At 36.2% G+C, this 13,400-nt stretch overlaps 1 protein-coding gene and 1 long non-coding RNA gene across 3 annotated transcripts in view; one reads left to right on the top strand and one right to left on the bottom strand.

Annotated features, from left to right (window-relative positions):
- The window catches only part of IL1RAPL1 (interleukin 1 receptor accessory protein like 1), a 764,216-nt gene that overhangs the window by 389,545 nt on the left and 361,271 nt on the right, over positions 1-13,400 (top strand). The gene's annotated exons all lie outside the window — the stretch shown is intronic.
- On the bottom strand, positions 2,196-11,205 carry LOC104138002 (uncharacterized). Its single transcript, XR_692860.2, has 3 exons — positions 11,102-11,205; positions 3,934-4,028; positions 2,196-3,468 (listed from the first exon to the last, which is right to left on the bottom strand). It is a non-coding gene; the product is annotated as an uncharacterized lncRNA (long non-coding RNA).

The following is a 13,400-nucleotide window of genomic DNA, read 5'->3' as shown; positions in this document are numbered from 1 at the left end:
TTTTGTGCAAGCAGTTGCATTTCAGTAGTTTAGGAAACTGACAGGCAGCGCAGTTCAAGAAAACATCTGTGATTGTTTTTATTTGCACTTTGGCTTTACAATTTTTTGTGCTTGCCTGGATTTACACATTTGGAGCTGTTGTTTAAATCCATCGAATTAATATGTCCCATTTATTTTCATTAAACGCTATTTTACACTTTCTGCATGGAGGAGATTGATGGAAGGGTAAATGAAGCCTCCATCTTAAAAATTGCACATGGCATCTTTTTCTTCAAGGAAGAGAACACCTTTCTTTCGGACGTATTCCTTTTCATCCATACAGGGACTGCGCTACACTCATAATAATCATGTAACAAGTATTGAACTGAATTAGATATCCAAGTGAAGATACAGTTCAAAATTGTTAAGACTCTTAAAAGACTTGGAATTGTCCTAGTGCTCAGATCCCATTTTGGATATTCCCAAGAGGAAACAGGAAACTTCCTGTACTACTTTATTCATAGATATCTTTGTGCCAACCTCCAGATTATACTGTCTTCACTGCAGAAACAGAATTTTATGGATTCTGGATTTGCATGAGCTGCTGAGTATTGCAAAATGGTCAGTCAGCTACAGTGAGGTAGCTTGTACATCTGTGAACGTATGTTTTGTTGCTTTCACCAAACTACAGTTTATCTTCTAATTTATTATACTACTATTGTAGTTTTAATTTTGGGGTGCTAGAAATAGCAGAGAACAACTTGAGTCACTAACTAATTACATTACGTTAATCTACAGCCTGGGAAAGAAACTTTTCCTATAGCTGTAAGGGGCAATGTACTGGGCTTGTCTCACAGAAGTTTGCAGAACTTTTAGAAATCACATATTCTTTGTGCTGAATGTTTTATGCTACTGAGAGTATTGAATTTTGCTGTTTTTTTTTTTTTGGGGGGGGGGGGTTGTTTAAGTTCAACCCTTTCATGAACTGCTTCCAAAAACAGAAGATAAAATCCACTATGTTTGCAAGCTTCATGACTGTTTAATTATCCAAAAGGTTTGTCAGAGTGAAAAAATAGACATGTATTTAAAGTAGTACCTCTTGCCTTTATTTGAGGTGCATCTGTTCAGGTAACTCATGTTTAGCAGTGATAGCTTGGTTGTTGTCCAGCAGTTTAATTAGCACTTGTTTACCTAATCTCTTATAATAGATAATGTTATTACTGAATTCAGGGACACTGAAAATCCCATATCTGACAAAGCAGGCTTAATAATGACAATCACTGTTTTTACATGGTATTTATCTTGGCAAAAACACCGTCTAGAACACATACATGTTTCTCAAGCTAGAAAACATGCAGTTCAAAGTTGCAGTCCCTGGGTTGTTCATTCTTCAGAAAAATAGAATTGAGCAGGAATTAAAATTGAATGAAAACTTGAATGGGAGTTGAAGAGAAGGACAAAGTGCACAGCACAGCATCATTTTCCAGACAGATGTTAATGTGCTTCTCACTGGGTGAAACAGATCTGCTGTAATATTTGTCTGTGGATTTTGAAATGTTTTGGGGCAGATTATCCATGTAGCATTGAGGCGGTACTTGAGCCCCTAGGTTGGTTTTGTTACCTGATTTTTTCCGAAGCATGCAGGCTGGCTAGCTTGACTCTTGTTTGACAGCTGCCAAGAGCTGATTTTTGGAGACTGACAGTCACAGGGGTTTTGTTTCTTTTTTGGTGAAATTAAAAAAAAACATACTCGATTAGTGTTTCTGATGTCCTCCCCGTCTCAGCAGGGGAGTGGGGAACGGGATAAAGACAAGTATGTTGTTAGCACGTAGACATGGACCATATGACTGAAAAGTTGGGATCTGATTTTCTTTCTCTGGAAAACTGAGAGTTGGTTACTCTGTCCTTTTATCAACAAAGAAGTCAGTTGGCTTTTGAACTGTCTTTCAATTTATTTGTAAAAGACCCTAAAGTGCCAGTTACTTTTCTTCCGTTTAGCAAGCTGAATCTATCAACATCTTGCAAATAAATGACATTTACAAAACCTGAATTGTGCATTTAAATGTTGCTACTTTTGCAGCACACCCCAAGTGTATTCTTTTAATGAAACCTGAGAAAACCTTCAAAGAAATAACAGAATGATATAAAATGACCATATTTAAGGAGAACAAAAAGATTTCTTTAAGGATTTATTAAAATCAGTAAGGTCCTTTTTAATTTTTTTAATGACAATGCTAGAGCCACCTGATACACACCTACTTGTATCATCATTACTTGAAGCTGTTATTTTCTATGCTGCTGTTTTCTAATTTCTTCTTAAAGTACAAAAATTAATACAAAACATTATACTTTTAATATATTGTTATGCTACAAATATGCTTCTTGGTGTGGATGGTAAGTTCTGACCTGTTCATTGTATTAAATTGATCAAGATACATCTTGATGAGCTGAGTTGTTTTCTCTCTTCTGCATTTCAGACAAGCACAAGAGATGAGCATAAGCTGGTTGTAACATCCCTTCCAAATTGTTAGTTGCAGAAAAGGAAAAATAAATGACATATACTTGCACATAGAGATGGATGTAGACATAAACTGACCACAGATACATTTAAGGTATAAATTAAATTTGGAATATGAATTACAGGATAGTTTCTAAACATTAAAGGGAGGAGGTTCTGAAGCACAATTTCCAGGAGGAATTTCAGAACAAACTATTTAAGTGACCTTGAGATAAGGTAACAGAGATTCTTAAATTAATATTTAATTGCTTGAGGTGATAGACAACTAAACCACTGACCTAGAAGTTCCAGCCCAGCCCTGTTATTAAGAACAGTGAGTTATTTTGATGGAACACATTAAAAGGAGAAAAAGTAACGATTTTTTTTTTCTGATTTTAAATACTATGGGTGTTTAAAGGTGTACCTAGTAGACACCCTTTGCAGTAATGTGTAGGAGTGGTTTTACTTTCTGGTATAACTGAGTGGACTTGACTTGTGTTCTTTCTACATACTTCATTTTATTTTGGTCTTGCAAATTTTTATGTGAAAGGTTAGTTTCTTTAATGTCCAGTATTTATACATCTTCATTTTAGATAAATGGATCTCATGATGTCAGGAATTATCTACTGGAAGATAGAACAATGTTTTTATACACAGATTAAGTAAAAAGCTAAGCAGTTGTTGACAACTCAAAAAAAAATGAGAAATATTAATTTATGAAAACTTCAATTTCTCATGTATTTTTCTTGACAACTTTTCCTACCCTGTGCTATGTAATGTTTTTATTTTTTAAATTCTAGAGTTTAATTTGCTATCTTTTATCTACAATGGCTAACTTTTGTAATATTACACTATGTAGGTGGTCATCTATTTAACAGAGTCTATTTCACAAAGCAAGTAGTAATTATAAACGTTTGCCTTGATGAGAGTATAGATATTCAAATGGGTCTTGTAAACATGCTTTCCACAATAGGTCTTCAGGGTATTTCAAGCTGGAGGCGAAAGAAAAGGCACATAACATCATTAGTTATTTTTAAAAACTTTTATTTCTTTGTCAATATATTTAATTGTGTGGTAATAGGAGCTATTTGATATAAGCATCAAAAGTTTTAATTGTACACAATATTTAATAACTTTATAGTGTTACATTGGCTATCAGGGTGGGGGGGGGGGAACAAGCTTAAAATTCCCTAAAACAAAAAGTGGAGAAGTCAAAGATTAAGTCAAAGATTAAGTCAACCTTATATGTACATTAATTCTGAGATATCCTTATCAAGTTGAAATTTTCAAATATGCCTGGAACATATCTCTCAAAGAACAACAGAAAAATGTTGTATTTCCCTTTTGCCTAAGGGCAAAATCACTGACTCTCGTGGGCATGTAGTTTTACCATACTTGATTGCAGTGGGCTTCTCTATTTTTTTTTTTTTTATACAAATGCAGCTTCTAATACATACCAGTTTCACACATTCCGGTACAACTCATCCGTTGTGCTCATCCCCTCTAGCAATACCAGGGCAAAAGGCAAGACCACAGCACAGGAAACCGTACTCTAATAAAAAAAGAATAGTCCTATCAAAATGGCTTCAATTACAAGCACTTAACAGTGCGCTGAGAGGGAAGGAAAAAAGAACTTCATGAGTCTTGAGATTCCTGAGCAAGAAGTCAAGCCAGGGAAGACCAAAAATGCCTTTATGGAGAAGGAGCTTTCCAGTGAAAGTAGGAATTTTTACTGGATAATGCGAGTACATGGGTTGGTACTACAATTTCATGAAGCAGGGCACGCTCTAAACTCTGGATTTGTTATGAATAACAACAGTATTTGACCATTTTGCCACAAACAAAGGAGACAGTTTTCAGGTCTTAGGAAATGTTTCATTTTGAGACTGATAGTTTACATTAAATTCTATTTTATCATACAATACAATGACTACAAAATAAAATAATTTCAAATGGAAAAATGCAAGTATTTTAGGAGTTCGGTATTTAATACTGTCTACTTGCTTTCTTTTCCAACTTTTTTTCAGAAAGGAATTTTGATTAAGATTGACACAACTTCCGAAACAGTGAATTTCAATGAACTGAACAGAGAGATAACTCTATTGGAGTTTCTGCAGCTCCCTCTTTAAAAAGCTGAAGATACATGTATAGTCGTAGAGATAGAGTGAGATGCTGAACAGTAGAAAAAAAAAGAAAGAGAAGTTCTCAGGACTCTAATTCCATTTTTACATGGTGATTATAATGAGTTAATGGAATAAAGTGCTTTGGAAAGTGGCCTGCCTAAAATGTCGCTATATAATTGTGTACATAAGGTGAGTTTGGAGTGTGAGATTACTGTGAATTTTGAGAAGAAAAATAGCGGGTTTTTTGAAGGTTGAAAGAGAAATCCAGAAGGGATCACATTTTTTCTTTTCTTAGTTCATGTGAAAGATGATTTTTTTCAGAAAAAAATCAGTTCTGCTCTGAAGATATATTATGTTAACTCCGGAAAATAGATTCAATCAATGGAGTGTGAAATGGAAGGATTTTAATCCTGCTTTAAGTGCAAATCTCAATGCAGCCTTAACTACCGAGTTACTAATAACATTTCTATAATAATAAAAAGCCATATCATCTAGAGTGCATATGTAATCATGTAAAATGTTCCAAATTAATTGTGGGACCTGCGTTTTAGTTTTGAACATTCATTCCCTGCAGTTAAAAATAACCTTTCCTTCTTTTTTCTACCGCCATTTACAAAATCAACTCTGAGGAAACAGAAAACAACTCTCCGGAGGATGAAAGTTGGGTGAATCTTGGGATTGTTACTTATGTGCCTCATCCAATTTATTTGCTTTAATATGTATGTGTAGTAGTATACCATATACCATAAAGTGAGGTTTAATTCCATCAAAGTTTCACACATACTACTCAAGGGATATTTTTTTGTTTTATTTCCTTGGCTACCATTTTTGGTTGGTGCAACATTAAAGAACTTAGAATGGTTACAAGTTACCATTTCAGGAGATACCTTATATTACATTTTCTTTATTCTGGCTTGCTCTTTGTAGCCTGAACATCATACTATGACTTGTTATAAACAAAAATAACCCTACAGAAAACTTTTGGCCTTAAATTCAAAGGGTTGCTGAAAGTAAAGAGATTTCTAATGGAATCTTCCGCTTCAGGTTCGTTTATATTAATCAGGTCTTTTCAATAGATCTATAATCTCTTTTCATGCTGATGGAAGACTTCGTTACCTATAGTTAAGCAACAAGCATAATTAAACTTTTTCCTCAGGTATGTTTAGTGCTACAAAAGATCAAGCCTTAGCGAAAGGTGGTAATTAAACTGCTGATGACCCTTGTAAGAGCTAAGTTTACTTACAGACAGCAGCACAGCAGTGTAGAAAACATTGCTCAGCTGGAGACAATTTTATTACCAAAGACAAGTTTCCCTTGATATTAGGAAAACTATCTTGAGGAGAAGCTTGAGAAGTAGTATTTCTTACTCTGTTTACAAACCCAAGTGTAAAATAAGACTCAAGCGTCAAATGGGAGACGCACACGACTTCTCCTACTGCTTGGCTAATGTGCTGCAAAAGTACCCTGTGAGTAGCCATTCTGAGCTACTGGAGCAGCACTAATTTATTACTGGAAGATGGAGCAATGAATAGCACTCAGCAGGAAACCCAGGGAGAGGACTTGGCGGGGGGGGGGGGGGAGAGGGGGGGAAGCAATGAATGAGGGGTTGATGCAACTTTCTTCAGTGCTTTCAGAGAGCAAGCTGCTCTTCAATATGCAAGTGGAAATTATTCTTTGCTCTGAGATGCCTGCACTGATGGTCGTGAGCTTTGCAGCGCTCCAGACTCTGGTCTGGAGCTTCATACTCTCACTAGCACAGAGGACTTCCAGCCTGAACTATAAAATTTAACAGCTCGTGCACTGGGCTAATATGTGGCTGACTTACGTCCTCTCAGCTCAGGTCAGGGTAAAGTGAGCTCACCTTACTCTGCCTTATAAATGCATATATGCTGAGGGGTTTTTTTCCACTTGGGATAAATGTGGGGGAAAATATATGTATGTAATCACAAATTCACAAAACTAGAATTTCCAAGTTATTTTCATTTGAATTCATAGAATCTGCAGGAAGTCCAGACAAAATTAGTATCTTGATTATCACAAAGAACTTTGCACTGACTTGAAATTTCCTTCCCGTGTTTGAACCGTTAGAAATTCAGAAGTGAACGTTGCAATTTTAGGCTCTCCTCTATCTTCTTGCATCTTTCTACCAGAGTTCACAGTCCTCCCCAAGAAGAAAATAAAGGAGAGAGACCTTATACTAATCAATCAGTAAATCAATCAAAGGCATAAACTTAGTGTTTGAAAGTTTTCTACATTCAAAGGTCTCACATGCCCCAGAAAAGGAAAACTTGGGGGAGACGATAGGAACTCTTCTAGGAGATTCTTTTTTTTTATTGTTGTTGATTTTATATGAAAAAGGCTTGGATGCTGTAAAAAAGAACAATATAAAAAAAGAGGAACACTTGCCACTGATAAATAAGCATGCTTGATTATTATCAATCATGATGTTCTTTTTGCTCTCTTTTCCTTTTCTGGCTTTCAGGATTATCCAGTCTTGTTTCTATCTCTTGCCTTTAATATACCAATTTTTCTAGTGCATCGCTCACTTGGTTCCTCTTGGTTGTGTGCTCTCTAGTTTGGGGTGGAAAAAAGGAGGGAGAGAGGGCTCCCCCTTTCTAACAGTAAACGTCCCTAGTCCTTTTCCCCTCTACCTTTGGATGTATAAACACAATCCAGTTACTGGCTCTGTGGATGATGGGATCGATGCCTGTTTGTCTACTTTAGTCACCTCTCCTTTCCTCTGGCATAAATCTGAGTCTGTGTTTGTACTTTCTACATGTTCCCTTCTGACGTTATTAGCAGCAGGCTACGACACCGGTGCCCCTCGGCTTGCACAGCTCCAGGTTGTACTGAAATTTCAGTCTCATCAATATTCCTTACTCAGTGCAGCAAAACTCATCATCAATAATTAAAGTGTGTGTTTTTGTGTGCATATATGTGCTGAGCAGGAGAGGGAGGGTGGATGGAAGGTGGATTAGTTACTAAATTGAACAATCCCTGAAGAAATTTTAAATAGTCACAGATCAAAAACTATTTCAGCTGGGTGACCTTATCTTGAAAAATATACTAGTGTTTTCTTTGCCTTAGTACATTTGAGATAGTATAAAGCCTGCACAGAGATCAAACAGAGTGAGGCATCACTCAATAAAAGTTGCTCTCAGTGGAATATTTGGGTTATAAGGTACGCTTACAACCATTTCTAATTTCATTGAATTCCTTTATAAAAATGTTCGTTCCTTCAGTGACTGGAATGGCTCAGTAGGAGTTTGTAGGCTAGTTTCTTTAGTTATAAATAACATAGACACTTCTACTTCCTTTTTTCGTTAGTGGGTTTTCAAACATATTCAGAACAATTACTTACTTATAAAATAATTATTTTCCACATAACAGGAATATGACCTCATGCTATATATAATAAAACACAGACAATAAGAGATGTCTTATGATATTTATCCAGTGCCGTCATGCCTGGTGCCTATTTCGAAGTAAAGCGACAATTTCACCTTCTGGCACATGAGCTTAATTGGAAACTTCATCATACTTAGTTTTGTTTATTTTAGGGCATTTTGTATTTCATAGGAAAAATAACTCTTCTTTTAAAGAAAAAAACAATCTAGCAACAAAAATTGGTGCTGGTGGCAGGGGAAGGATATCACCACGATCCTCTTTGATACTATAATTCCTACTCGTGTTGTTTTCAAATGTGTGCCGGGCTTCTTTGAATGATATATCCTGTAATGGTCAATTTAATGACAAGTAAGAGAGAAGACTGTACTGTATCTTAGAAGGTTAATCTAAGACTAGGCTAGCTAAGAAATCTGTCTGGCCCATAGAAGACAATGAAGTATGCTATTCAATTCTTTGAAGCGTAGTAGTAGAGTTCTGAAAACTGGAATTGTAATTTTTTTCTCTGGAAAACATTTGACTGGAAAATTGAAGATTTTGGGCAAATAAAAACAAATCATACACAGGGTTTTTTTTTTTTTTTGAGGCCTGTTGATGAAATTAACTGTGGTGCATAGCATAAGGAAAGCTGACAGCAGTAACAAAAAGACCACTCAGCCCTAAACTGAAATTTTTTTTTGCTGTTAAATTTTGCTGTAAATTTAATCCTGGTTTTGACACATGAATTGCTCTGTCTCTGGAGATAGCTGCACTTGTTACCCAACATTGTTTGTCTAGGGCTACCTATCGTTACTTTCCTAGCAAATGATGTCCCATCTCCCAGCCAAATTATTACACCAAGGAAGATGAAACTTCTCTCTAGGTGATTAGCAACAGAAACAGGAATAGAATGACTACTCTGCAAATATAGTACAGACGTAGAACATACAGACTGAATATGCAGGGAAAAGAATGAAGTGGGAACCCACTGCTGCACTGAATTCTCTACTTCCTGCCTTGAGAAATGTCAATAAGAATTCAGAATGCACTTTGCCTGTCTTATAGGCAAACTTATAACTATAGAGCTAGTGCAACACTTTCTGAAACAATCTTTAATATATTTTTTGATGTTCATTGCTACCTGTAAGAATTAAGTTTTCGATGGGTGTATGCTGCATTACATAGACTGGGAAAAGCCTTAGACTGAAGAGAAGTAGAAACATAGCTTTTGAAGTAAGTTTGACCCAATTTGTGACATTTCATCCTGAAGTGAATTAAAACAATTATTGAAATAAATCGGCATAAAATCACATTTGCTTTTTTTTAACTTGGAGATTGCGATTTGGATGTCCGAAGCCCAAATCCTTTCTCATTGCAGCTTCCATGCTGAACCCTATATCCACTTATCATTTAGATGTTTTTCTTCATTTATCATGAGGTTTTCTGAATGGAAGGATTTTGTGTGAGATGACCACTAAGAACCATCATGAATGTGGAAAATCTGAGGCATTTGACCTGACCAGCAGTTGCTGAGGTCCAAAGGCACATTAGCAAAATGCAGTCCCAAGATAAAATAAAAATTATATCTGTTCATTAAACCAGAATGAAAAATTTATTTTCAAAACATCAAAAATTTCTCTTTGAATTGAAGATGACAAATGTTTCTGTTTGAAAATGTTTTCGGTATTTCTTTCCAAAAACGCTTCTATTGTATTCACTGGATGAGGATGTGAAAATATATTAATATATAAGAATATTTATAGGAAAAAAACCCTCTCTTGTTCACATCTTGTTCTTGTTCATATCAGCATGGTCACCTGATCCATAAAGGTACATGAGGAAGCTTTTTATTTGAATCCCATAGGATTTGGTTTCTTGACTCAATTAAATCCATTCTTATTTCATTAGATTTGCTTCAGCCAAAACATTCATGCTAATCTTTAAAGTAAGCCTTGGTTAAAGGAGCAAAGTTTTCTTCTCAAACTCAGATAGTAATGATTTTCATTTCCTTTACCTAATGAGATTAAAGTGCTGAACTACTGTATTACTCTGGTGGCCTCTTTCTCCTTGGTAAGCCGTCTCAAGTGTGGCAAACATGGCATGTGGGAAGAGAGGAAATGTCAAACTGGGGAGCAAAGATTTACAAAATTTAATATCTTTCACAAGCTTTAGCTTCCAGACTTAATATGGACAAAAAAGGGAGGAAAATGCCAGATGCTATAATAATATGAGTTCTTCTAAAAAGAACAAAAAGTACAAACGGATTTATAATGACTTTTTATAATCCCTAGAGTGTAGATTTACTGTAGTTAATATTTTCTCTTTAAAGTTCAGCTAATATTGTTGTTCCTTGCTAAGTCTTTCTGAGGTTCCTATTGGCTTTAAACTAACATGTTTTGTACTTGGTAGTATCTGCAGGAAAAGAACATATATCATTAAAACGTCTTCAGTTAAAATTATTTTCTGTTTCATAAGCAAATGTGTTTTTTGTGTAGCAATTGGATGTTAAATCATCTCTGTATTCCATGCATCTGGAAGATTTTCCTGTAGTTTTGTAAAACATGGCTTTTTTTTTTTTAATTGAAATCTTTTCTATTCCACTTTTTGATAGTCATTAAATAATAGTAATTCTTACATAAAAGGGGACTTGCTTTAATTAACAAATTTCAAATTGACAACAGTTATGTTTCTTATTTTGGCTTGTGGGTGTTTCCTAATTGTCATGGTCCCACGTGCTGCACTGTGTGCTGGTCATAAGCTTCCAAGTGATATCAAGAATTGCTTTTGCTATTGATGGCTTCACAGAGAAACTTTTAAAGGAGTCCTGGAACTGAAAGGAAAGGTTAAAGAAAAGGGAAATGTGTCCCTTTCTATACCTTGGACACTTGTATGTATATACAGAAAGTATTACACCCAAAATGTCACCATTTCATTTATATTTGTAGGTATGTTTTGCTGCTTGTTCAGATACACACTCACACGACATAGATTTTTCTCCCTAAAAAGGACAAATACTTTTTAAAGCAAGTCTGCCTCTTGCTGAAGAGAGAGCTATGCTGAGGGTGGGTTTATTTCTTTGTGGTTTTTTGTTTTTAATTTTTTTAAAGTCATTACTTACCTCAGTTTGACAGCAGTGCCACGCGGATCCTGGTCTAACCCACTCTGTGGGAAAAGCCGTGCTCTCCTGGTGCAGCTGTGCTCAGTGCTGGGTCGCCCAGCGGTGCTGACCACCGCGGCGGTGCGACAGCACGCAGCCCCAGCTCAGCCGGGGGCATTGCCCGCCCCACGCTCAGCCTCGGACGGCGCCTCTGTCCCGCGGTGCCAGCAGAGGCAGGGGGTTATTCCTCCCTCAAGGCTTTAAAAAGACTGTAGAGAGTTTTAAAAAACACTAATTACCAAAGCCTTACTTAATGGATTTCTGAAGGTGCACTGCACATGTCAGATGAATGTAGTGATACAAATATTGACATCGTGCTCCCAGCCAGGGACTCTGTAATTTCTTTCTGAGTTACTGCGTGGGCAAATACACATGCAGTTAATCAAATGAAGCAGTGACATGCACATGCAAGGAAGGTTATTTAAAAATTCTTGTCAGCTTTGGGAGAATTCAAACAACTTTGTCATACTGACTAAAGAAAAAAACCTTCCTAAAATTGGTTTATGTGATTTATGTTATACTGTATTTTAGCCTCTATTTAATAGCGGATATAGATAGAAATGTCTGTCTGACATATATATGGCTTTAAACCAATAAATATGTATAGTTTGAGTCTAGTAGGACTACCTGTAAACTCTAAATAGTCCCTAAGATCAGTAGGAGTTGGATGCAATTACCATACTTCGGTAAAAATATTGATACTGTCAGTCCAAGATCACGGTTTCAGTATATTACTTCCATCCGAGTATTTTAACAGCGGAAGTAGTATAGAACAGATTAATAAACAGAAATATGTGGTTTTTAGTATGTGTTATTGCAGACAATCTCGTGGCTACATATACTTAATTATATTCTCAGAACTTTTAATCTTTGAACTTTTTAAAGTCAAGTATCCTTTGTTTCAAAATCTGGTTGAAATAAACAGCATTTCTTTGGGTCTCAGCTCTTGTGAAGCACTTATTTATTCTTTTCATTTCCACACGGTCTCAGTCACACAGTCATGTTACTGCAGCTTAAGAAATTTCCATTCTACCGCTAAAGCACACCAACAAGGCGTTTGCACTCTCTTAGGCACACGTGATAATTTGATTAATTTTAATCCTCGTGTATTACGAACTAATCTGTTGAATTACCTCGTGTTTCCTGCAAGTGGAGAGCCTTCACATGTTTAGTTATTATGGTTCAGCTGATATTTAGAAATGTGCCTGTGCAGTTGAGTTCTTTTTAGGAGGAAAATGTTTAAAGGTATGAAGTGCAGCTGCTATACCAATATAAGGAAATCCTCAATCTCTGTCATAATCTCCAAAATGAGGCTACTGTAGAACAGAATGAGTTTTCAGAAGCAGTTTCAATAATAAGAAGAGATTGTGGGAGAGATTAAATAATTTGCCATCTGCTATACAACATGATACACGAGTTTGCTCCAGGGATTCTCCTTGCTTGGATGTCTTCCTTCTAAAAAAGCACCCTAGCTTATCTTTGTTTAATTTTTAGAGATCAGTTTAACCACTCCCCATAGCATTTTCTCTTCAGGTTGGGTGACTATTTTATTGTAGTCATTTGTAATGCAGGAAGGAGATCTAAGACCAACACACCCCAACTCTCCACTTCCTCACCTAGTAATGGGAAAATTCTGTGCATAAGCAGTATAGTGAACAATAGAAATTGTATGACAGTGGCATGAGTAGAAGATATCTTTCTAATTAAATCGTGGCAAGTTTGAGGAGCAGGGAAGGAAGAGACTTGTACTCTTTAGGTGTAGAAAGATCTCAGGCTTCCCTGCTGAAAAAACAGAGGCTGCAGAATTGCCCTGAAATAAAGAAGCATAATAAATACGATAAACAAGAAGCAATTCACTTCTAATGGGCATGAATCACAAGTGCAGTCTAGTCTCGGCCTTTGCAAATAAGACAAACTGCTTTGTGGCTGCTGGTTGCAGTATGTTGCCACCTTTATGCTGTACATGTAAATGCATGGATGGCCTCCGACTCGAAAGTGAATACGTCAAAGAAGGCAGCCTATGCAAACACACAAAACCAAGGACCACAGAGGCCAGAGAGAAATAAGAGCTAGATTTCCTTTAAATATGATTACTAAGACTCTTATTTTATACATCACATTGAACCACAAATGAGAAAAAGCAGAGAGATGGGACTGAGTGGGCATCAGGGAAGAATTCTTGGTTATTTTAGAATAAGACCTATGAAGTTCAACATGCACTCATTCCTCCTTTAGTTGCTGTAACTTGCATAGGATATTT

This window comes from Struthio camelus, chromosome 1, assembly GCF_040807025.1.
Source record: "Struthio camelus isolate bStrCam1 chromosome 1, bStrCam1.hap1, whole genome shotgun sequence".
Taxonomy (NCBI): domain Eukaryota; kingdom Metazoa; phylum Chordata; class Aves; order Struthioniformes; family Struthionidae; genus Struthio; species Struthio camelus.
The sequence above is the reverse complement of the archived record's forward strand: the minus strand, read 5'-3'. Positions and strand labels throughout refer to the sequence as shown.